The following is a 27,438-nucleotide window of genomic DNA, read 5'->3' as shown; positions in this document are numbered from 1 at the left end:
CCTCTAGCCAAGCTGTTCTAGTAGTGTTACAACTCTGGCATCTACCAGGCAATTTGGAAAATTGCTCAGGTATATACTGTCCCCCAAAACTGGACAAAGGTCCCAACCTGGTCAATTAATGTCTCTTCAGTCTCCTCTCAAGCATCACCATAGCATATTGAGACGGATAGAAAATTGGTTAGCATACAGAAAACAATGAGTAGGAATTAATGGATCTTTTTCTGAATAGTAAGCAGTGACTAGTGGGGTACTACAAGGATGGGTTTGGGACCCCAGCTAATCACAAAATTTGGTAATGATTTAGATGAGGGAACTAAATTTAACATCTCAAAATTTGCAGATGAGACGAAGCTGAGTTGGAAGGATGAGCTATGAGGTAGAAGCAGAGACTTTGATTCGGACAGGTTGAGAGAGTGGGCAAATGCATGATAGTTGCAGTATAATGCGAATAAATGTGAGGTTATTCACTTTGGTAGTAAAAATAGGAAAGCAGATTTATTACTCGAATGGCTGTGTGTCCTCGTGCATCAGTCAATGAAAGTAAGTGTGCAAGCGCAGTAGGCATTAAAAAATGGCAAACTCGGTGTTGATCTTCAAAACTTAAAGATTCAAGTGCAAGAACAAAAATGTTTTCTGCTACAGTCTTTGCCTTATCTATCCCCCACAGAAAAACGAATTGGCTTTATACACATTGACATTGCTGCATCTTTTGTTAAAATGAGTTGACATGCCCTTCCTGAATAGCTATGTGGCCATGATCTATGCCTTGTAAAGAGGATCATTGTTAAGTATGCTTTTGAAACTATTCTGCCACTACCTGCATTTTGAAATACTATTTGAAGAGCATTGGACTTTTCCATGGTTATCTAGTGGCAATTGTCTCGTGGCAACTTGTGTTGGGGATATACAGCAGTGAGTCACTTCATCCCATTTTATTTCAAGCAAAAGTAAACAATTTATAAAATTTGCAAGTGACAGGAATGTTAGAACAAAACTGCTCAGTGCAACAGCTAAAGTAGCTCACGTCCATTCTGAAGAAGGGTCACTGGACCCACAATATTAACTCTGCTTCTCTCCTCATGTGCTGCCAGATCTAGTCAGGTTCTCCAGCAATTTCTGTTTTTGTTTCAGATTTCCAGCATCCGCAGTTATTTGTATTATTTAAGATAATGTAGCTCCCCAAGCATAGTAATTCAGAGATTTAATTTCCTGTTCTGTTTATTGACATTAGGGGACCATCAAACCCAATAATAATGTATGTCTTCATCATGATAAAGTCTTGGATTCTGTCCAGTTTTTTTTTTTCAAAATCAGGCATTCTGCCAGTTTGATCCAAATTTGAAACAGATGGCAAATGTCAAGCTGAACCTGACAAATAAAAATATCAATGAGCAAAATACCTTTTCCTTCATTCTATCCTGCTCACACCCATTCCCCACTGTTTCTGAGGACATTACAATTGGTCAGGACCAACCGTTATTGTTTTGTTTTTTGGGGAAAAAAGAATCAATGATAAAATGCAACATGGAATTGAGAATATTATTGTATCACCGTTAGAAATCAAGAGAATATCAGTATTTCAGGCACAATATTGGCATTTTTACTAGTATTCCATAATGCATCAAGAAATTCTTCGAATCAATGGTGATAGGTCAGGGGTCAGCACTCTAGGTACCTTTCCTTTGGTTATGACAGCCAAAGTTATCATAGGAAACAGAGGAATCACACATAGCAGGGAGTTATGTAAAAATCTTAAGATTACTTTTACAATTCCACCTATGCAGTGAGAGAGAAAGTAATGTCCACCAGGTTCACTTGTTATGATATTTTTCAACAAGATTTCATAATTAAAGTCTACTTCACAATGAAAGTATTCCTTTTCTCATTGTTTTTCTTCATTTTTAGAAGTGTATTCTCAGGATTTGATTGATGCTGGATGCTGAATCCTGTAGTATGTGTACCAATCAAGCATGCAGTTTTATCCTCAGGGCTGACGACTCAATAGAATACTATTGAAGCTGCAATCCTATGGGTAGGTGGGAGATATTCCATCATATTGCTAATGTGAACTTTGGAGATGATGAAGAGGCTTAAAAGGTTCAGAAGGTGAGGAATTCATCATGGATTTTCAAACCTCTGCTGATTGTTTTCTCTGGGGTTCAGATGAATGAAGGGAGATCTCATAGAGAATTACAAAACTCTACCAGGACTGGACAGGGTAGGTGCAGGGAGGATGTTCCTGATGGTGGGTGTGCTCAGAACCAGGGGTCACAGTACGAGGATTCGGGGTAGACGATTTAGGACAGAGACGAGGAGACATTTCTTCACCCAATGAGTGGTGAGCCTATGGAATTCATTACCATAGGAAGTAGTTGATGCCAAAACATTGAATGCATTCAAGAGGTGATTAGATATAACACTTGGGATGAATAGAATCAAAGGTTATAGGGAGAAAGCAGGATTAGGCTTTTGAGTTGGACGAAGAATGGCGGAGCTGGCTCAAAGGGCTGAATGGCCTCCTCCTGCTTCTATTTTCTATGTTTCTATGTGCCCTTTTAGTCCTTGCTAACCCAGTTGAGCCTTTTGTCAATGCTGGCTCCCACGATATGGGGGACGAGCTGCTGAATGGGATAAATTGGATTGCTTTTATGCAAAAGACATACCACCACAAGGGGTAGATGTTCCAGAATTGAAGGTGGGTGCCAATTCTGCTTATCTGTCAGGAACTGGTCCAAACCCAAGTGTTTCATGTGCAATTGCGCAGCAGGGTTGGGCAGAAAGCATTTGTCCCTGCCATTAGTTCTCACAGTTCCTGGTGGTGAAGGGTCTGGGCTATAAAAGGGCTACCTCTGAAAGTATCCAGTCCCTGAGGTCGGAGAGACTGATGCCTGATGGGGAAAGTGATGATCCACCTACAGGGTCATCTGGAAGTTTTTTTGTGTGACTCACAGCTTCCATCACCAACCTGACACCTTCCAGTGGTTAACCACCTTCACACTTCCCCTTCATCTATCAAATTATGCTCCTGGGCCCCACATCACTCCTTTCCTTCATTTTGATGGTTATCTTCCTAGACTCCCATCACAAACCTGCTTTAATAAAAATGTCTTGTCTCTGACAATAATTGATCCCACTCTTCGGTGATACATCCCTACAGGTTCTCTCCCAGGCTGTCTGGAAACGGTGGGTGGTACTCCTCGCCAGGAATGGGTATAAAAGACCCTCTTACTTGATCAAGGAAGCCTGGATGGAGTTTGCAAAGAAGGAGAGCTGCTGTAGGGGCAACCCAAGATCCTGGGTCTAGTGCTGCAAACGGATGAATGATTCCCTCAGTTCAAACTGGATAAGCGGCAAAGCAATATTGTGTCAAAGGACCTCTCATGAGGTTGTCAATCCCAGGGATTTTGCCAATGAGGAAAGAGGCCATGCTGGAAAATGCATGTTCAACATTGATACAAGATGACTAAAGAGGTCAGACTATGTGACAGTTATTACTATGTGGCAATGATATGGGGACTAGGGAGTTAGATATCTTTTGGCTTACTAGTAATTCTCTAATTTCTCATGCAGAATAAGGAGACATTCAATTGTAGAGAGATAGCCAAGACAGAACATGAAGTGTTATGCACTGAGAAGGATCAGAGGCTTTGGAGCATAAGGAGTATGTCCTAAAAATAGAGCAAGATTTGATTAGCCAACCAGCAGATGAAAAATGCCTTCAAGCCGATTCTGAGACATCAGCACAGTGAAGGCACATGTAAACCTCTGGGTTCCTGATAAACTGAGCTACTCCTTCATGCCTTTCTTGTTGTGACAGGTCACAACAATAGGCTGAGAAGGTCAAAGCCGATAGGGTCAACCAGCAACTCTAGCTCTGGTGAGCGTAAAGACCACCAGAGGATGCAGCATCTTCTGTCTGTCTCTCTCATCCTCTGACAGCACAGCAACAAAGTTTTCTGATGGATTGTGTGTAGAATTGGGGTCATATGCTGGTGATCACCTCACAGATACAACATAGTATCTGAGGTCCTTGACAGTGCTAGGTCTGTTTGGGCATCAGGCCTATGCTGAGCCCTGTAACCCTCCTGGATATGGCCAAGGGAATTTCTGACAGTGGAGGCCAGAATCCATTAACGACCTTGTAGAACTTGCGAACCTTCCAAAATATCTATCTTTGATGTCGGCCATGGTTCCAGTATGTGAGCACATCTTCAGCTATGGAGAAGTTGTTAACCACAGTGGAGAGCTAGGTTTATCATACAACCTGTACGCTCAAAATTCTCTTCCAGTGCTATGGGCTCTGAATACAACAGCGTCATGGTGAGAGCTAAATGAGGTACCTGTCCTCCCTGCAGCACCCCTTTTCCTTTGGGATATAACAATGTGCTATTATGTATAGAGGGAGAGAGGAGGCAACTGCATCAGTGCAAGGAAACCCAGGAGGCCAGGACCCCAAAGGGATCAGAATATCAGAAAGGACATGCCCAAATCATTACATTTAATGCAGGTTTAGAAGAAAAATACCTTCAGGTATAACTGACAACGTTTGCATAGATAATCACAAATTAATTTTTCAGATTTTAGAAAATCAGATTAAAGTTCAAATCTATTTCAGGATGCACAGGCTTGAGTTCATGTCATACTAGCAAAAGCCAGGTGAAATAACGGACTAACAAAATCTATCCAACTTTTCACGTTGGATGTGGGGGTAAGGGGTGCTGCGCCTTTAAGAGAGCTAGTCAGGTGACCAGAGGGACAGAGCTTAGGTCCAACCCAGAACCTGTGGAGGTATGAGCATTGTTAACAAAGTGTTCATGTTCAGATTTACCATTTATGTACCTGGTATATAATTCTTGGTTTCATCTTGCTAAGAGAAAATAATACTCATCTCAGCCTTAAAGGGGAGACGGCTTATTTGTTAACTTTGTCTTTTTATACTAGACTCCCCACAAGGGGAAAACCTCTCAGCATCCACCCTGTCAATCAGATCACCTCTCATTCTTCTAAATGTCAATGCAAACAAGTCCAAATGTTTCCCAAAATTTGAGTGGGTGAACAGAATTAGCTTTACATGAATGACCATAGTGATGGGGATTTTGCAATAATGCAGAGAAGGATAATTTTCTTATTGCTTTTGGCTAACAAGTCTCTCTATTTTGCATTGTACTAGACTCCACAAAATTTAAGAATAAGGTTATATCAGGAGAGGCTTACTCCTGTTGCTTTATACTCTGCCACTATTTTCAAATGGAATTTAAGTACTTTCATGTATACACTGTTTCCCAGCAAATGGTTAACGCAAACCATATCTATACAAGTTTTTGCCATCATATGTTTACTTGCCTGAGAGATTCGACCTTCCATCATCTCCTTCCACATTCAAGAGACTTCACAGAACCTGATTATTTGTCTTTTCTCTTTAGTGTTTGCCTAAAAATCCTGCTCATGATCCAAAATATTTATTGTAGGTTGAAAACTTTCTGAATAAACCTGCAGCCATGAAAATGTAACTCACAAATCCTCAGCGACAAAAATAATTGTGTGTCACAGCAAGAAAGCAGTTTGTGTCCTGACAGGCACTGCCAGAATGGAAACTACACAGAAATTGATGACAACCAAACAACCATGAATGTATTATTGAAGAAAGCTCAGAATCGGGGTATAGCAGCTGAACTGGTTAGATGCAAATTAGACACTTGCTTGTATGTAGATCTGAATCATGTTATACTGAATCACAATGTCACAATAACTCATCTTCTGTTCTTTGCTCAACAATGTCACTTCAGAAAAATCATAACTGGACTCAAAATGATGTCGAATTACACTTGGATCACAAAGTTATCTTTCTGTTTTGCACATGCTGACAAGTTTACTATGCATTTCCTTTGAGTTATGTAGCATTTGCGATTTATTTTATCCTTTCTATCTGTTTAAATCCTAGTGTTACATGCCTATGAAATCAAGCTCAAGAAGGGGAATTGAACAAGCTATGTTAAAGGTGGCAATCCCTTTATCCTTGTAGGAACGACATTCAGCCATTTTCTGCCAGTTAAACAGATGGAGAAATGGTCCTCAGTCATCACCTCTTTCTCCAAAAACATGGTATTAATATGTCAGAAACTAAAAAAATAGTCGACTTAGGCAGGCACTAGTCAGCTTGACATTGCTTTTTAAAAAGCAACACACAGCAGTCAAAGAATGAGTGAGTGAATTGGAAACATGAATACATAACTGGAAAAAAAATGCGTATTGTACAGTGGAAAAAGCTACAAGAAATGAATATCAATGCTGTCAAGAGTGGAAAATATATTAGTACCAAGAGTACTTTGAGAAATGCAACCTGATTGCTATTCCTCGACACCGCTACTGAAGATGGGAAAATTACAGAACTCAGAAATTCATTATCTAAAATGATTTATTATCTAACAAAACAGAAAAATTGGAAAAAGTAAGGATTAGCATAAATTTGAGAGAAAAATCCCCAAACTGTTTCAGATTCATGAGTTGGTGTTTTTAGGAGTCTCCATGCATTTAATCATGTGAACAAAAAGATGTGGTTTGTTATTGCTCACTCAGAGAATCCAACTTTACATCTTAACATGCTACTTTGTAGTTTGGCTAATGATGGCAGTGGCACCGACAGAAACAAAGTAAACCAGAGACAAATGTTACATGGATAGATGTCTCAAAAATTCTTTTGGCCAAATATAGAATGGGAATGTGTGGAGCTTCAACAAGCAATTGGGCCATAATTTGCGTCAAAATAATGGCGAGGCTAATTCCTGACCATAATTTGTGTGCATATACAATAACAACTTCACGTGAGTGGCAGATGAGAACTGTGAACATCTAAAAGTCGCTGTGCAGCCTGCAACGCTCCATCATTAAATTTACAAAGATGGCATCTCGCTATGTAGCTTCTCTTCCAAGTGCATTGATCAGTACCAAATATATGATAGATGGATTGTACTCACCACATAAATTGGTCCTGTTTCTTTTTACCCAGTGACCTTTAAAGATGTGAAATTTTGTCAGTACTAGTTAACAACTATAGCACAAACTATTAACAAGTTTGATTCACTTTAATTTTAGTTTTTGATTGATGTGTAATTTACCTTCCTTTTCTGTCTATTTTCTCTCTCTTTTGCTGTTTCTATATTTTATTTATGCTTTAAGTCAATACTGCTGCCTGCATTCTGAAATACTAGCCTGGAGTATCTTGGGCTGTGGGCTTTTGCACATATTTTGTCCCTAAGGCCTTCAATTCCTTGTTTCTAAATAAGGCACTTCAACTCCTCACGTAGTGTAAATTTCTTTTATTTAGGTATGTATATAATTCATTATCAAATACAGCTCCCTGTCAGAGTCATAAGGAAGTACAGCACGGAAACAGACCCTTTAGTCCAACTCGTCCATGCCGACCAGATATCCTAAATAAATCTAGTCCCATTTGCCAGCATTTGGTCCGTATCCCTCTATTCACATACCCACCCAGATGCTGTTTAAATTTGTAATCGTACCAGCCTTCACCACTTCCACTGGCAGTTCATTCCATAAATGCACCACCCTCTGAATGAAAAAGTTGTCCCTTTGGTCGCTTTTAAATCTTTCCCCTCTCACCTTAAACCTATGCTGTCTAGTTATGGGCTCCCGCATCCCAGGGAAAAGACCTTGTCTATTCACCCTATCCATGCCGCTCATGATTGTATAAACCTCTGTAAGGGCACCCCTCAGCCTCTGACCCTCCAGGGAAAATAGCCCCAGCCTATTCAACCTCTCCCTGTAACTAAAACCCTCCAACTCTGCCAACATCTTTGTAACTCTTTTCTGAACCCTTTAAAGTTTCACAACATCCTTCCTATAGCAGGGAGACCAGAATTACATGCAGTATTCCAAAAGTGGCCTAACCAATGTCCTTTACAGCTGCAACATGACCTCCCAACTCTTATACTCAATGCACTGACCAATAAAGGCAAACACCTTCTTCACAATCCTATCTACCTGCGACTCCATTTTCAAGGAACTATGAACCTGCACTCCAAGGTCTCTTTGTTCAGCAACTTAAGTGGATAAGTCCTGCCCTGATTTGCCTTTCCAAAATGCAGCATTTCACATTTATGTAAATTAAATTCTATCTGCCACTCCTTGGCCCGTTGGCCCATCTGATCAAAATCCTGTTGTACTCTGAGCTAACCTTCTTTGCTGTCCACTACACCTCTAATTTTAGTATCAACTGCAAACTTACTAACCATACCTCCTACATTGACATTCAAATCACTTATATAAATGACGAAAAGCAGTGGACCCTGCACCGGTCCTTGTGGCACACCGCTGGTCACAGGCCTCCAGTCTGAAAAGCAACCTTCTACCTTCGAGTCAGTTCTGTATCCAACTGGCTAATTCTCCCTGTATTCCATGTGATCTAACCTTACTAATCAGACTACTGGGAGGAACCTTGTCAAACACCTTACTGGCGTCCATATAGGTCACGTTCACCGCTTTGCCCTCATCAATCCTCCTTGTTACTTCTTCAAAAAACTCAATCAAGTTAGTGAGACATGTTTTCCGACACACAAAGCCATGTTGACTATCCCTAATCAGTCCTTGCCTTTCCAAATACACGTAAATCCTGTTCCTCAGGATTCTCTCCAACAATGTGCCCACCACCAGTGTTAGGCTCACAGGTCTGTAGTTCCCTGGCTTCTCCTTACTACCTTTCTTAAATAGTGGCACCATGTTAGTTAACCTCCAGTCTTCCAGCATCTCACCTGTGGCTATTGATGAAACAAATATCTGAACAAGGGACCTAGCAATCTCTTCCCTGGCTTACAGAGTTCTAGGGTACACCTGATCAGGTCCCGCGGATTTATCCACCTAATGCATTTTAAGCCATCCAGCACCTCCTCCTTTGTAACATGGATATTTATCAAGATGTCACAATTTCGTTCGCCAAATTCTCTGTCTTCCATATCCTTCTCCACAGAAAGCACTGATGCAAAATACTTGTTTAGTAACTCTCTCATCTCCTGTGGTTCCCCATATAGGCAGCCTTGCTGATCTTTAAGGGGCCCTATTGTCTCCCTTGTTACTGTTTTGTCCTTAACACAGTTGTAGAATCCTTTTGGATTCTTCTTAACCCTATTTGCCAAAGCTATATCTCATGTCCCCTTTTCGCCTTCCTGATTTCCATCTTAAGTGTACCCCTACTGCCGTTAACCCTCCTAGGAATTCACTCGATCTCTGCTCTCTGTACCTGATATATGCTTCCTTTTTTATTTTCTCAATTTCTCTAGTCATCCAACATTCCCTACACCCACCAGTCTTGCCCTTCACCCTAACAGGAACGTACTGTTCTGGACCCCTGTTTTCCAGTTGTCCCTTTACCTGCGAACGTCTGCCCCCAATCAACTTTTGATTGTTCTTGCCTAATTCAGTCAAAGTTGGCCTTCCTCCAACTTAGAACTTTAACTTTTAGATCCAGTCTATCCTTTTCCATCCTGATTTTAAAACTAATAGAATTATGGTCACTGGTCCCAAAGTGCTCCCCCATTGACTCCTCAGTCACCTGCCCTGTCTTACTTCCCAACAGTAGGTCAAGTTTTTAACCTTCTCTGGTAGGTACATACACATACTGAATCAGAAAATTTTCTCGTACACACTTAACAAATTCCTTTCCATCTAAGCCCTTAACACTGTGGAAGTCCCAGTCTATGTTTGGAAAGTTAAAATTCCCTACCATCACCATTCTTCTTAAAGATAACTGAGATCTGCTTATACATTTGTTTCTCAATTTCCTGCTGACTACTGGGGGATCTATAGTACAATCCCAATAAGGTGATCATCCCTTTCTTATTTCTCAGTTCCACCAAATAACTTCCCTCGACGTAGTCCTAGGAATATCCTCCCTAAGTACAGCCATAATGTTATCCCTAATCAAAAACACCACTCCCTCTTCTCTCTTGACCCCCCTTTCTATCCTTCCTAAACCATTTATACCCTGGAACATTAAGCTGTCAGTTCTGTCCATCTCTGAGCCACGTCTCTGTAATTGCTACGATATCCCAGTCCCATGTTCCCAACCATGCCCCGAGTTCATCTGCCTTATCTGTTAGGCCTCTTGCATTGAAATAAATGCAGTTTAATTTATCAGTCCTACCTCATTCTCTGCTTTGTTCCTGCCTGCCCTGACTGTTTGACTTGCTTCTTTTCCCAACTGCACCAGCCTCAGACTGATCTCTTTCATCACTGTCTCACTGGGTTCCCCTCACCCTATGGTTTAAATCCTCCTGAGCAGCTCTAATAAATCTCCTAGTGTCTTCTCTCTCCATAGGTTCATTCTGGGTTGATTTTTTTTTTGTGGATGTTAAAACATGTTATCAGTTACATCACCATAATTGACATAACTATCGTGATACTAACTTTCACCCCAAGTTTCTCTGTCTTTGGTCCATCTTATTCTAGTGGATAGCATAATCTATGTGATCATGAATATCATAATCACCATTAGTGCTATTATCTTAATTCCCACTCCCCACTTCCCACAAAGTCTGAAACACACATTTTGAGACAGACTGGAACTCTGGATGACATGTTTGACATGAAGAAGTATAATTCCATTTGGCTTTCAATATGCTTATCACCACATGTATTACTGTGACTTTGGTGATACTTAAAAACATAGGAACAAAGAAGACAGGAGTAGGCTATTCAATCCCTCAAGCCTGTTCCACCATTCATTATGATCATGGTTGATCATTGAGCTCAATACATTAATCTCGCCCTCCCAATGTCCTTTGCCTTCAGCCACTAGAGCTATATCTACCTCCTACTTGAAAACACTATGTTTTGCCCTTAACCACTTTCTGTGGGAGTGAATTCACAGGCTCACCACTCTCTGGTGAAGAAATTTCTCTCCTCATCTCAGTCCTAAAAGGTTTATCCCTTATCCTTGACCCCTGGTTCTGGACTCCCTCATCAACAGAAGTATCCTTCTTGCATCTAACCTATCTAGTCCTGTTAGTATTTTTTGGTTTCGATGAGATTACCCCACCTCATTCTGCTTCTACAATCCTAACAACTCAATCTCCCCTTATACATCAGTCCTGCCATCCCAGGAATCAATTTGGTAAAGCTTTGTCGCACTCCCTCTGTAACAAGAACATCCTTCCTCAGATAAGGAGATCAAAACTGCACACAATGTTCCAGGTGTTGTTTCACCAATACCCTGTACAATTGCAGCAAGACATCCTTGTTTTGGTACTTGAATTCTCTCACTATGAAGGACGACATATATTTGTCTTCTTTACTGCCTGCTGTATCTATGTGTTTACTTCCAGTGACTGGTGCATGAGGACACTCAGGTCTTGTTGAACATTCCCCTCTCTCAACTTGGAGCCATTCAGATAATCAGCCTTCCTATTTTTGCTACCAAAGTGGATAGCCTCACATTTATCTACATTATACTGCATCTACCATGCATTTGACCACTCACTCAACCTGTCCAAATCACATTGCAACATTTCTGCATCCTTGTTTCCACACAGCATTGTTTTGTCTACAAATGTTGAGATGTTCCATTTAGTTCCCTCATCTTAGTCATTAGCATGTATTACGAATGGCTGGGATTCGAGCACCAATCCCTATGATATCCCGCTGGTCACTGCCTCCCATTCAAAATTATGTTCAGGGCAGACCATCGGACCTCTGGAAAAGAAGAAACTGTCTCTTTATGCACCACAAGCCTGAAGATAACCACTTCATTTCCCCTCATTCATCTCTTTTTGCTGTTCAAAAATAGGTTGTAGAATTGAAGCTTTTTCTCCTGATGTCAAGAATCTCATTTCTCCAATTTTGCCATATTTAAAAGAATCAAAGAATTTTAGATGCTAGAAATCTGAAATAAAAGCAAAAATTGCTGGAAAAACTCAGCAGGTCTGGCAGCATTTATGGAGAGAAAGCAGAGTTAAAAGAAGGGTCACTGGACTTGAAATGTTAACTCTGCTTTCTCTCCATAGATGCTGCCAGACTTGCTGAGTTTCTCCAGCCATTTCTCGTTCCCACCTGACCCGCAAATGCCCACATCATTCAGAGGCTAGAAAAATTGAGCCCATAACTTTGCTTGTTTAATTCGTGAATTAGATTTGCTGTGAATCAAATATGAGCATATTGTTTTCCATCCCACAGTCATGCCTGAAGATTACTATCCACAGGCTCTGAAAGATAATAGGGGAAATTGTGAACAAGGCTTAAGAATGGGTAAAGGGATTGAGGTGAGCAATTGAAGTACACCAGACCACTGCGACACAGGCAGTATACAAACTTTGTGCTACCTGTTCATTATAACAATAGCAGTAGTCGGTTCAGTACTTATCATTGCACTGATGAGTGGCTGGACACCTCTTTGGAGAGTCCAAGTTCATACAAGTCTAACGTCAATTAATTTTTTTTTAACACAACTTACAGGCATTCTGCTGCAGCAGGTGCTGGAGTAGTTTATGGGAAAATAGGAAAATAATGGGAAAGAGGAAAATAATGTAACATAGCAGAGATATGCCCTAAATTTCTCTATCAAAGCATGAGGACTCTTGGCAGAGGTGGTGAATGGCGGGGATAAAGTTGTCTATTCACGTGGAGTCAGAAGAATCTGAAAGCAGTCAATGAGAAGGCAGTGGGAACAGATAACCATTGCTGTCCATTCAAGCAATTTATAACATTGAGAAATTGGATGTAGTGCAGAAAGAGGTCTAATGACCTCTCACAGGTGGCCAAAATGAATGATTGAGTCTTCCATGCCATATCCACATAAATAAACATTCCCTGTCAGATATGACTCATGGCAACATGCTTAGCCTTATCTCACCATCGCATACTTAGCATTGCTACAAGCTTCATATTCACAGCTTGCACTAACAGCCAACTCTTCAGTTGTGACAGGCTTATCACCCAAACTGACATACTTTCCTCTCTTTTCAAGTACAAGGTGGTGAATAACTCTCGGTAAAAGCACCTAGATAGTACTGGCCAGCACTGGAGTAGCCATGACTAAGGATGTAACCAATGGAAAGGATGAAACTATAGACGGTGCTGGTATGCTCTTACCTAACTTACCTCCCAACTCAACTTCCCTTCGTGCTTCGATGTCTTATGATGTAAGTATATACCTTTTGCTTTGCTTTTCTTCCCTCACCATCATCCTCCCCTATACTATGCTCCTTTCAGATGTCCAAGAATTGCAAGAGGAAGAGGACACTGATAATAAAGGCACCCTATCACTGTATCTCACATTTATAATCACCAGCTCAAATATCAGCACTGTGTCTACTTCAGAGGGAACTACAGTGGTAGGATCTGTAAATAGTGGGAATCACTGGGCCTGAACTGCCTGCAGCCAGAGCAGGAGGAAAAGGTAACCCAGGTGCTTGAGTCTTGGAGGGCAATGTTCACATGAGTTCTGCTGTATGGAACTTGGATCAGGGCTTTAATTAGGCATTGGAAGGAAAAAGATTGATGACTATGCAGAATGAACTGTTTGGTTAGAGTATGGAGGAATTCAGCATGAAACTTGCGCCAGACTTTGTGCAGAGCTTAGAGTCCATTCATTCCTGCTTGATGGTGGTGGCCAGCACAATGGTAACTCTGTGGACTTGACCATGGTGTCAGTGGCCAGTGTCTCAGCTTACAGCTACCTTGCATCTGAAAGCTGCAGCATTAGCTTAGACAGAAGTCATGAAATCTGAATTGTTGCCGTGTAAATTGCTGCCATTATGATTGTGTATACCAACATTTGAAGCAGCTTGCAGGATTTTACAGTGGTTCACTAGGATTTCTGAGTCAGGGCCTGGGGAGGGCAGTAGCTGCTTGGGCACAAACCTGTTTTCCTCTCTGAGTGACAATATTAATTCTCCCTTTATTGCCAATATCCTAATGGTTTGCAATTGCAGAACATAGTAGGTCCTGTTGAATCCAAGGATTCACTCCAGTCAGTACAACACAGCTCCTACATAGTGGTCTAGACAGTAAAATCATTTCTTGAGCACTTCGATTGCCTACTGTAATATTTTCCATGAGCAACATGGTTCTGGTTGCATTTATATTGGTCACATCTGGTTGATGTGAAAGGGCTCTTGAGTTAAATGTTATGCAGATATTCCTCATCACTCATCACTCTCTGGCCTGGTTTGGTGGTTGAGTTACCGATGATACATTGGACTGGAGCAAACTGTTGCCAGAATATAGACCATCACAAGATACTAAACACGGTCATGTATAATTTGAATATTCAGGAGTGGAGCCCTTTTTGGTTCTCACCACTGAGATACAACCTCTGTAAAAGTATAGACAGAATCATGTGAAGTTCTGAGGGTCATGGAAAATGACAATACCAGTGGCAGAACTCGACAGGAAGTGCAGTGAGGCAATGAGAGGCAGTCTCACACAGATTGCTATTCCAGCCTTTTTTATTTCAGAAAGACAGAAGCTCGGCATTTCTGAGAGGAGATTCCGTTTAGGGTTCTACGGAAATACAGAGCCATACTTCCATTTTGACAGTGCTTTCAGTAGCTTAGAGTTGTCACAGAAAGGTAAATCCCCCTTTTCAGAGCAGTCAGCTGCCATGTTCTGAAATTTAAAGGTCCTGACAGCTACTTTAACAGCTGCTGTAAAATGGTAAGTATAGAAGGTAAGTGTGGATGGATTCCTGTGGTGTTGTGGTAGGGTCCCTACCTCTAAGCCAGGAGGCCTGGTTTCAAGTCCCTTCTGCTCCTGAGATGTGTCATAACATTGCTGAGCAGGTTGATTAAAAATATATAAAAGATAAGTGTGATGTTACGGTGCTGAGAGGGTAGGGTGCCCCAATGGGTAGGGGAATGTATTTAGGCTGCTAACTGGAGAGGGGGTAGGATGCTGGATGAGTACAGGATAATCTGCTAGGTACCTATGGTGCCAGTTGGCCAGGGCCCCAGCTAAAGAGTTTGTATGGCGTTAGCGTGCCAGGTTCGAAATGTGCCAGGTAGGTAGGGTACCAGCAAGGGAAGAGGATGTAGGATGTCAGGTAGATAGGTGCCAGGTAGAAAAATATCTTTTATTTTTCTGCATATTTGATTGGGACTGAAATGGAATAAAAGAGTGTTTTAAAACTGAGAATTGTGGAAAGAATTGCTGCACATTTAAAGTCACTGAAACTCATTGTAAGTCATGTTTACATTGCTGCCCTGCTGAAATAGGTTGGAAATGGTCCAGCACCAGGGTTGTGTACAAAGTGAAATTCAGCCAGCAATGGGTTGGTGATTGGTTTGCAGATTTGTGACCAATTGTTGATGACAAAAGCTGTCAGCTTCACAACAACTGTCCGATTGGCTCTTGGGAGGTTGAACAGCTTGTGGGTGGAACAATATTGGCAGAAGCCTTCAGACAACCACAAAGGATTCTCCAATAAAATATCCTGAAAATAGCCAATTTATTTTCTCTCACTAGTTGCTGTGAAGTATTGCCTTTAACCAGTAACTAAGAAACTTTGCAGTTAATATACTCATTGGATGTGTCTCCCATGATTTAAAAAAAAGTTTGGAAAAGAAGAATTGATGAACAGATAATACTGAAAATCCTTGCGAGCAAAAGAACATTTTAACAAACTCTGTGGACTGAGGTCATTGAACTGTTGCCCGAGCCTTTTGTTTTGGCTCCACCCATAACATTATGTTTTTCGTGTGTGTGTGTATGTATGTATGTATGTATGTATGTATGTATGTATGTTGGGGTCTTTGCAGACTTTGATTAAATCTTTATCTTTTGTGATGACTCTGGGAATGGCAGGGATTGATTTCTAGTGCGCTGCCCCGGTGGGGCATGATGCTTAAGAGTCTCCTTAATTGGGCAAAATCATCAGAACCTATCCATATTTTAATCTGGGAATTGTGAATTATACCTCAGACATATGCAAAGATGACACACTAGCTATGAGTTTAAGAGTTTTATCTGATGCTTTAAAGAGTCTGTTTTTAAGCTTCCAGTTGCTTTTATTTCATTTTCATAGTCACCATACCCAGATTTTACTGATTATGCAAAGCAAACAGAGATTTCAGACATATATAATCAACCACTGAAAATGTGAACAGTTGAACACTAAGCACATGACCATCTGCAGGCACTATTTAAATCACCATTAGAGATCATAGAAATTCAATTTAAGCTTGGCAAAACTCACAATTAAAATTTGTCATCTTTTGGGCTGGTTTGACCACTTCCATTTAGATATATAATGAAAAATCCAAGCCTCTTTTTATAAACTGCAGTTTTTGAAATATACCTCTTTCAGCATTGATTCAACATCTTCGTGAGGGGTTATTTTTATGTTTCCTCAGTTTTACATTTATTAACCTCAGAATATGTCTGATGTCTCCATAGAAACAAAAACATCTGAATATTCCTTACAAAGTCCTTGGAAAGGCCGTGTGACTCAGATAGTTACAATAAATTCAAAAAATAGAAAAAGTGTGATATGTATGAATGTGAAAATATTACATTCCAGCTCAGGGAGCAACAAATGATCTAAGTAAAGCTGTACAAATAGTTCAAAATTATTGAAAATGGTGATTGCTTTGAAAATGCCTGAATCATATTAATTAAAGGTTGAAGCCATGAAAATTGACAGAATAAGAAATGTTTCAGATTTGGTTCATTCACACTCCACCACTTTACAAACTACATCCATAGGTATTGGTACCATCTCCTTGTCAGAATGACAATAGGTCACTGACTCTGTAGGCTTCTGTTGAGCATCAAGCTAGTAGCAGGACTGCTGTCATTAGCCGCTATGAAACCCACAGTCCTTCACCTCCAACGTGAGGTGGTGTTGCCTGTAGCAAGCAAGCTCATTTCTAAAATGTTTCCCTTTGTTTTGTTGAAGGCCAACAGAAGGATTATCTAAAATACCGACTGGGTTCTATTAATGTTATGTCTGCATTAACTTTGCCAAAACCTATGATATTACAAAGTCTTTGGGTGGAGAAGGAGTCTAGCATGTGGTCTGGATGGAGACGGACATGTCATCTCTGTCTCCAGTGAGTCTTTCTATTTATGCCTAATGATTCGATGTAGCTGTTACAGAAACAGAAATTGCTCGAAAACTCCTGCAGCTCTGGCAGCATCTGTGGAGAGAAATCAGAATTAACATTTCGGATCCAGTGACTGTTCTTCAGAACTTCACTCCCTCCACAACAACCTCCTGTCTTCTATGGTAAAGCCAATTTTATCATAGAAGACAGAAGATTGTTGTGGAGGGAGTGTTGCCAACTCACTGTGGATCCCATATGACTTAATCTTCAAGACCAGCCTACTCAGAGGGACCTTGTCAAATGCTTTAGTAAAGTCCATGGAGACAACATCCACTGTCCTACCCTCCTCAATCATCTTTGTCATTTCCTCAAAAACCTCAATGAAATTTGTGAGACGAGATCACCCCTACATGAAGTCATGCTGACTAGCTCCAACAAGTCCATTGTTTTTCAAATGTGAATAAATCCTGCCCCAATGAATCTTGTTCAATAATTTCATTGATACCATTGATGTAAGGCTTGCCACCCTATAATTTCCTGGATTATCCCTGTTGCCCTTCTCAAGCAAAGGAACAGCATTGGCTATCCTCCAATCTTCTGGGACCATGCATGTGGTTAAAGAAGGTACAAAGATCTTTGTCAAGGTCCCAACATTTTCCTGTCTTACCTCTCTCAGTATTCTGGGATATATCCCATCAGGCCCTTGGAAATTAACGACCTTAAATTTTCAAGACACCCAACACCACTTCCTTCTTAATATTGATGTGCCCTAGAATACCCACATACCCCTGTCTTATCTTACCATCATCCATTCCCTTCTCCTTAGTTTGTACAAAAACAAAGTAAATTTTGGAGAGGAAATCTACCATCCTCACTGATATATGTGTGACTATAGGCCCTCAACAACATGCCTGACTCTTTACTACCCTATGAAATAGCCTTGCAAGTCACTCAATTCAAGGACAATTAATATTAGGTAACACATGTAACACGTCTCTCATAAGAGATCCCCTCATCCCATGAATCAGGAGATTGCAAATTAGAAAGGCCCTTAAAATTAGCATTGAAATGAAGATTAGTGACAGCATCCAATCCCAACCATAAGCCACAACCAACTGATATGTTGGCCACATATTTTATCAATCAGGTGGTTGATATCTGGTTGGGATCTTCTTTACCACTGAATAGCAACACAACCATAGTATCCCTAAATGTCATAGCACAGCTTAAATAAGGATGTTATTGATGCAGTTAAATGACCAATTTGGACAGAATGATCATGCACCTCCTCCATTACCACTATTTATCACTTCACACTTGGTTTTATTTTCTCACTCACTATGTACATCAATGAAGATTGTGAAGCCAAGCTGCTGTTACATATATTAGTGAAAGGGACAATGTATACTGTAGGTTGGAGCAATATCCTGGGAAATTTCTCAAAGCCCATGTGACCAACTGTCTGATATTTTAAGGGACTACCCTGATTTTAACAATTTGTTCCTTACAAAAACAAAACATTTTGTCCTTCATTTATAAGACAGTTTGTGGGAGATTGAGCCTAGAAGTCTCCTCTTGCCCTTTCTGGTTGTTTTAGTTCTTTGTGAGCATGCCTCCCCCCACCCACACCCCACCACCGTGGTCGCCACAGGGGAAGTTATAGCATCATCAACAGCCAGTCCAATTCTGATTCACAAAATATTTTCCTCTCTGGTTGAAGTATCCCTCATATTTTGTTTCAAAAGAAATGGTCATCTTGATAATTTTGCAGGTCAATAATAGAAGTAACGACACCTTGCATTTATGTGATGTCATCAGTACAGGAAATAAGTCCCATGATGCTTCAAATAGACATATGAAATAAATGGACATAAATAAGACAAGGGAGGTCACAAAAGCTTGTTTTGTGAATTCCTTTCTGTAATTTTCTGATATTCCTTACTAACCTGTGCTGCAACTTCTTTTGTTCAAAAATGTTCGGTCTAATTTCCTTTCTTACTCCTTTCGAACATGTTTTCAATGGGACTTATTGTCACTGAGAAGTTATCTTTAAGATGAATGAAAGAATTTAATTTCTGTCCCTCCAGTTTTCTGAAGCTTAATCTATTAAAGTATCAACAGCAATATCTGTGAGAATTCACATTGGGTTTTAATCTTACAAAATATACCATAAATGTTACAGTGAAGTGGCAACTACTTTCAGCGTTTGTTCTATCTTTTAGTGCAACTTCTAAAGGTCAGTCACGATCATTGGCCAAATTTATGAATTTAATATTATCTGACTCGGCTGAAAATGCCTAATCTTGCCTGATCGTGGAAGGTAAGTAGACTCGGGCTTGATTAATATTTAAATGAGAGACTGTCTGGGAACACCGGGTGCAGTAAGCTTTAGGTCTCTTGTAGTGCACTGGAATTGTCCCTACCTCTGAACCAGCCGGCCCTGTTTCAAGTCCCACCTGCTCCAGAGGTGTGTAATAACATCTCTGAACAGGTTGATTAACAGTATCCATAATTAGACAACAAAATGAAACAGATTGTTACCATCATAAGTCGTGTTCAATGAAATGCAATTTAGCTAATACATTGTGTGGAAAATAATCAGTACACAAGTTCATGTGAAAACCTCTTCCAGTTTATTGATGGCCAAACCGGAATGTAATTGCTGTGCACTTACAAATTAATACCATCTGTGAAAACTACTAGAAGTTAAAAGTAACTCAGAACTTGTTGTATGGAGCAATTGAAATTTTTTTTAACAATAACGTGATCAGTTCAATTACTTTGCTGAAGAAATTAATAAGCTGGATCTTAGTGTCAAGAATAGACTTGCCAGTCTTGTCTGTCCTGAAGAAGAATCACTGGACCTGAAACATTAACTCTGATTTCTTGCTACAGATGCTGCCAGACCTGCTGAGATTTTCCGGCAATTTCTGTTTTTGTTGCTAGTCTTTGTGACTACTTCTAGAAGTATTTCTGATGGGGCTTTTACATGATACTGCCAATTTGCAAAAGTAATGTTCCTCATTGAAATAATTGGCAGACATATGCCACTTCTTCACTGAAAGCTGTGTATGACTCATCCAAAGCACTTCATCAAGACAATATCCAAACTCAGATGATAAATTCAGACTCAGATAACACTACTTGATTGATTGGCAAGATGCAGCAAACAACAGGAAAATTTTAATTCTCCAATATAGCACAAGGAAAACAAAAACATTACGAATCAAACTCATCTGCTTAATCTGAGAGAGTGTCATGGCTGCAAAATTTGGTTCTGTGGTGCCCACATTTTTGACACTGTGGGCCTTAATTTGTTTCCAGTATCCAAGGCATGTGCACAGAGACCTGATGCAAACTATGCCATATATGATTAGTGTGGGTGCAGGGTACGTGTACTGTAAATATGCAGTGTAGATAGTTTGAAGTCAACAAACCAGAGAGTGGCTGACCACCTGGTCACAGGTGCACAATTCATGAACAGCTAACATGTTACTAAAATCATGCAGGCACGTGAAAATTGATTGAGCAGACTATTTAGGAGTTCAACAACAATCCCATTGCCTAGACCACTCCAAGAGAAGACATGAAGTATTTGGCAGAACACATGACCTGCTTTGGCATAGCCTGCAGGCTGCTGCATAGTCTCACCATCACCTGAGCACAGGCCTTACCACCAGATTTGTGGTCAGCTTTACCACCAGGTATATGTTCAACCCTACCATGAGGTATAGGGTCAAACTTACCATCAGGTGTACGATCAACTTTACCACCAGGTATGTGATGAACCTCACCACCAGGTATATGGTGAGGAGGAGAAGGCAACCTACATAGCTCCTTCCAGAATTGACTGTCAGATCGTATCACAGTCAGATGAGTCAATCACAGTGAACACAGTGCAATGCCCAGTCACTAACCAGTCTGAAAATAAAAAGCCATCATCATAAAATGATTCCAAACCGAATTTTTACCAGGCCATCCAACATACTCTGCAAAGTTCAAGAAAACACCTTTAGTCTCCCTTATTGTTTGTCTTCTTTGTGTCTTCTCCTGATCCAGTGCTCATAAGCTTTGCTCTGTCAGTAGCTCCAGCTTGGCTGATGGAAGTCTGCTGTCTATCACTGGAGATGGCCTAAGGTCAGACAGGTCTGGATTTGGAAGAAGCAACTTCATACTCAATACCTTGGCATGGGTACAGGCAGCCTGGATTGATTGACTGACTGCTGAAATGGCGACGACCTGAGGTCAGGCATTGTCATCCTGACAGAAAGAGCTTGTACTCCTTGAAGTCACTGTCACTAAGCCAGTGCAGAGTCTGAGTTATCTTGGCAAGGTCCTGTCACCCTGAAATTTCTCTTAAACATAACTGGGCTTTTTCTTTTCATTCAGTCATAGGAAATGAGTGCCGCTAACTCATGTATTGCCCATCCCTCATTGCACTTGTGAAGGCAGTGGTGAGCTGCCTTCTAGATTCACTACAGTCAATATGTAAACGCACAATTCCATTAGGAAGCCAGTTTCAGGATTTTGACCCACTGACAGTGAAGGAATGGTGATATATTTCCAAGTCAGGATGGTGAGTGGCTTGGAAGGGATCTTGCAGGATATTGTGTTCCCATATTGTCTTTGCCTTTCTAGATCGAATTGGTTATGGCTTTGAAAGGTGCTGTCTAAGGAGCCTTTGCAAATTTCTCCATTACATCTTTTAGATAATCCATAGTACTGGTCTTTGGTGGTAGAGTGACTATATCTTTGTGGATATAGTGTCAATCAAGTGGACTGCTTTGTCCTGAATGGTGTCAATCTTTCTGAGTATTTTTGGAGCTGCACTCATCCAGGCAAGTGGAGAGTATTCCATTTCACTCCTGACTTGTGTCTTGTAGAAGGTGGATGGGCTTTGGGGAATCAGGAGGTGAGTTACTCACTGCAGGATTCCTAGTCTCTGACCTGCTCTTGTGGACACTGTATTTATATGACGAGTCCAGTTGATTTTCTGGTCAATGGTAAGCCCTCAGGATGTTGATAGTTGGGTATTCAATGATGGTAACACCATAAAAGTTGCTAGATTGTCTCCTATTGGAGCTTATAATTGCTTAGCATTTGTGTGGTACAAATGTTCCTTGCCAATTTTTAGCCTAAGCCTGGATATTGTCCAGATCTAATTGAACTTAAACTGCTTCAGTATCTGAGGAGTCACAAATGGTGCTGAACATTGTGGGATCATCAGTGAATATCCCCACTTCTGACCTTATGATGTAGTGACGATAATTGATGAAGTGGCTGAAAATAGTTGGGCTGAGGACACTATGCTGAGGAACACCTGCAGAGATGTTCTGGAGCTGAGATGACTGACCTCCGAAAACAACAACCATCATCCAATGTACCAGGCATGGCTCCATCCAGTGGAGAGATTGCCCACCGATTCCCATTGATTACGGTTTTGCCAGGGCTCCTTGATGCCACACGCGGCCAAATGCTGCCTTGATGTCAAGGGCTATCACTCTCACCTCACCTCTGGCTCTTTTGTCCATGTTTGAACCAAGGCTGTAATAAGGTCAGGAGTTGTGTGGCCCTGGAGGAACCCAAACTGGGTGTCACTGAGCAGGTTATAGCTGAACAGGTGCTGCTTGATAGCACTGTTGATGACACCTTCCATCACTTTACTGATGATTGAGAGTAGACTGATGAGGTGGTAATTGTGTAGGTTATTTTTGTTTACAGGACATGGCTGGGCAATTTTCCACATTGTCAAGTAGATTCCAGTGTTGTAACTATACAGGAACATCTCGGCAAGGGGTGCAGCAAATTCTGAAGTGCAAGTTTTCAGTACTAATGCCAGAATGTTGTCAAGGCCTATAATGTTTTGCAGTATCCAGTGCCTCCAACCATTTCTTGATGCTATATGGAGTGATTCAAATTGACTGAAGACTAGCATCTGTGGTCCTGTGAGCCTCTGGAGGAGGCAGAGATGGATCATCCACATGATACTTCTGGCTGCACATTATTGCAAATGTTTCAACCTTAACTTTTGCACTGATATGTTGGTTTTCCCCATCTTTGAGGATGGAGGTATTTGTGTAGCCTCCTCCTCCAGTGAGTTGTTTAATTGTCTACCAGTATTCACAACTGGATATAGTCAGATGGCAGAGCTTAGATCTGATCCATTATTTATGGGTTCACTTAGTTCTGCCTGTCTCTTGCTGCTTATGCTGTTTGGCGTGCAGGTAATCCTGTTTGTTAGCTTCTCCAGGTTGACACCTCATTTTTAGGTATTTGTCCAGTTTTTCCCATAATCTGTCTAACTTCCTATTCTTCAGCAAGTAGAATATCTGACCATGCGTATTGCTTCCTCTTTCTGTAGCATCAAGGTAAAACACATGGGAAACCTCAGCCTGGATTTGGTCTGAAGGTCTGACTTCCATTGCCAATGCCTGAGCCTTCAATGGTTTAGGATCAGCTTTAGCCTCCCTCTTGGGTTTTGTCCGTTTCAACTCCTCCACCACTACAACATCTCGGTCAGGCCTCTTTCAGCCTCATCCAGCATGAATTGTTGTCTGTGGTGTGGAATCCTGCCAAGTACACCAGAATATGTAGCTTTTTCCTCATTGATCTCCTATCTGACAAGGATATCATCTGCAAAACCACCCATCATGTACAGAAGTGTACTGATCTGCTTGTTGTTTGCCTTTGTAACCAGACACAGTGTGATGGGATACCTTATAAATCTTTGGCACCAATTCAGTTACACTTCTGTTTGATTAGGCCCTGTGATTTGCCTGAAGCGTCTGGTTAATGTCAGTGTGTTTTTCATTGTAGTCTTCTCTTTTAACCTACTATTCTTTCACCTGCTGTTTGTTCACCCACTGACACCACATATTATCATCAGTTGATGTTGCCTTTGACAATTCACTTTCTGTTGCTAAGGAATGCTTACTGAGTCTGCTGCAATTGGATGAAAAGCATTAACTTTTATGTACAAACTTAACTAACAGTAACAGCATCCAACAGGGACTCTGACTTACCACGAGGGTAAAGGAGAGCAAGATTATTCTTGTGCAAGGTATGCTGCATTACTTCTTGTGAAGATATATAGTTTGTCTAGTTTGCATAGCGCACAGTAACCGCTTACACTTCAGTCCTATCATGCAGTCAGTATCTTTTCAGAGTTATCAGGTTGGAGAGTGATGGATCTTAGTGCATTGTTCCAATTAAAATCATAGAATCCATACAGTGCGGAAAGAGGCCATTTGGTGTATTAAGTCTACACTGATCCTCAGAAGTGCAACACGCCCAGACTTAGCTCCCTACCTTATCACTGTAATTCTACAGTTGCAATAGCTAACCCACCTAGCCTGCACATACCTGGACACTATGGACAATTTAGAATGGCCACTCCACCTAATCTGCACATCATTGAACTGTGGGAGGAAACCCATGCAGACATAGGGAGAATATGCAAACTCTGCACAGTCACCCAAGGGTGGAATCAAACCTGGGTTCCTGGAGCTATGAGACAGCAGTGCTAACCATTGAGCCACCATACTATCCCCTGAAAAATTGCCTGAATACAGATGCAACTGAAACCCTAGAGCCTATGCAAATATAGCACTTTGCTCGCTGTTCACAGATAAAAATGAAAACATTGAGTGATGACTGAAGCCCAAGTTTGAGTGCGGAATCCTCATCACACAGTGTTTTTGTTTTGTGTATGAACAAGTGAAGATTAGGTATATAACTGCTTAGTGTTTAGGCATATTGCAGAGTTCTTCCTACATTCAATAAATCTTGAATTAAAACAATCTGAAATCATGGATTACTACAATGGAGATTGAATATGGTATTTTAAAACAAACTTTTTTGGCGTATTTGAATGGACAATTCATAATTTTATTTGCTATAACATGCAATACTTGCTATAATCCTGAACATAAAGAGGACAGCTTGGATGTATGTTGTTTTAACCACCAATGGTGAATGAAATCGAATTTCCAATATTCAGTCCCTAAATTGAAAGTATTTTGAATGCAATGAAAGCTTCAGAATCATTGAAATTGGAAGTGATGTTTGTGTTACTGGGACAGTTTTTAACACTGGCACATTTATTGTTAAATATTCAATACTGTACTCTAAATGATGTATCTTGGTGAATCTGAGCATTGAGTTTCTACTTCTTCATTCATTCATTCATTCGTTATGTACAATTGAACAATAATACACTCAAAAAAATCAAACAACTCAGAAAATATGAAAGAAAAAAAGAAATTGGGCAAACAAATACGTGTACAGAAAATTAATCCAAATGGAAAGAACTGCTGAAGATGAAGCAGATGAAAGAACTGGTCAAAGACTGAAAATCTTTTTCTTTTTAAGTCATAAGCACTAAAAGATTAGACAAGACAAAATGGAAAATTATGTTGCAAAAGTTAATTGGAACCAAAGGCCGTTGAAACTGATATCCATAATAAACTAAATTATAAGAGAGTATCATGAAATGAGGAAAGTTGATATTAATGGGAGAAATTAGCATAGGAATAGGGGTAGGCCATTCAGCCCATCAAGCCTGTTCTTCCATTCAACATATCATGGCTGATTGAACAATTCGATGTCTTTTACTCACCCCATCCCCATAGTTTCTGTATACCAATGGTAATCAGAATCTATTAGTCTTCATCTTAAACACACCCGAAGGCTGAGCTGCACAGCCCTCTGTGGTAGGGAATTCCAAAGGTTCACCATTCTCTGCTTTAAATAAAAAACATTTTTGTCTTCTCAGGCCTCAGTGGCACCCGCCTTATTTTTTGAATTGTGCCCTTCGGTTCTAGACAAAGGAATAATGTGTCAGGTTTTCTGAGGAGTGGCAGTCACCATCAGATTGCTCCGTCATTCCTCTTTTGTAATGTAAAGAAAGATGTCAGTTTTTCATTAGGAAATTCCAATCATTCCAATTCTTCAGAAAAGCAGAGGATACCTTAAATCTAACAGGTCTTACATGGTACAAAATTGTCCAGGAAGAGAAACCAAGTCCCTCCTTTTCATGGCAGCAGTCACTGGAATCTGTGATTTACATATCCAGCATGACAACTGCCACTTTTACAGGTCCTGTGAGAGAGTAGTTATGTCGGGTAAGTATGAGGTTAGGGGAGGGGGCAGGTGGCTAGGTTGCAGATTGGTATGGTGCCAGGTGGATAGGATGTTAGGTGGGTGGGATACCAGGGAACAAAGTGGAAAGGGTATAAGATTACTGATGGCATACAAAGGGTACGTCTGAAATAGAGAGGAGGGATATTGTGTCCAGTGGTGGAGATAGGGTGACAGGAATAAGAGAGATTGCTATTAGATTCCGCAGTGGGGAAGAGTGTAAGATCTGACAGCCAAGTTGTCAGGTCCAGTGGCAGGGGAGGGGGTGGTCGGATCTGGCAATAGGGAGTGTCAGTCCAGTGGCGGGATTAGCATGTATGTCTGGTCCAGAATCAGAAGAAGGGTGTGTGAGTTCCTGGAGGTGAAGGGTAATGTCGAGTCCTCGGGAGAGGTAGATGTCATTTGCCATGGGGTGTTCAGTTCGATAGTGGAGGAAAAAGACTTGTCAGATCCGGGGAGGTAATCAGGAGGATTTTGAGACCTGGAATGGTGGAGGTATATCAGCTCCTAGAAACTGGGAGTTGGTGGGTGCAGTGGGGGCTGGGGATATGTTGGCTCCTAATGGATAGGGAGTTTTCAGGCCAGAGCTGTGGTGTTGTAGGGTGTCTGGGAGAGATATAGATTTTGTTTGGGAGGCTTTGATGTCATTACACTGGAGTTATGTTAGATTTTTAAGTGGTCTAACTTTCCCTTTACAACTGTGAAACATAACCCTTCAAATTCTCTGATTTAAATCATTGCTTTCAGCGCAGGAGAATTTCATCATGGAATCTGAATTTCCCAGGCAATTCCTTTGGAATCTGACTACAATGGAGATATCAGGCAGGCTCCTCAAGCACAACTCTCATCAATGCTTCTGAAATAAATATCTGGACATTGGAAAATCCAGACTTTAATTTATAGATTGCAGCTTTTCTTTAGGGGTGAAATCAAGAAAGAAAACTATACCTTGGAATTGTCAGATGGATTTGCAGGTTTGATACTCAATCCGCTTTATGAATACCTTCAAGACAACAAGGTGCAGAGCTGGATGAACACAGCAGGCCAAGCAGCATCATAGGAGCAGAAAGGCTGACGTTTCGGGCCTAGACCCTTCATCAGAAATGGGGGAGGGGAAGGGGGATCTGAAATAAATAGGGAGTGAGGGGGAGGCGGATAGAAGATGAATAGAGGAGAGGATAGGTGGAGAGGAAACAGACAGGTCGAAGAGGCGGGGATGGAGCCAGTAAAGGTGAGTGTAGGTGGGGAG

The sequence above is a fragment of the Rhincodon typus genome, chromosome 16 (genome assembly GCF_021869965.1).
Source record: "Rhincodon typus isolate 14 chromosome 16, sRhiTyp1.1, whole genome shotgun sequence".
In the NCBI taxonomy this organism is placed as follows: Eukaryota; Metazoa; Chordata; class Chondrichthyes; order Orectolobiformes; family Rhincodontidae; genus Rhincodon; species Rhincodon typus.
Note: the sequence above shows the minus strand (reverse complement) of the source record.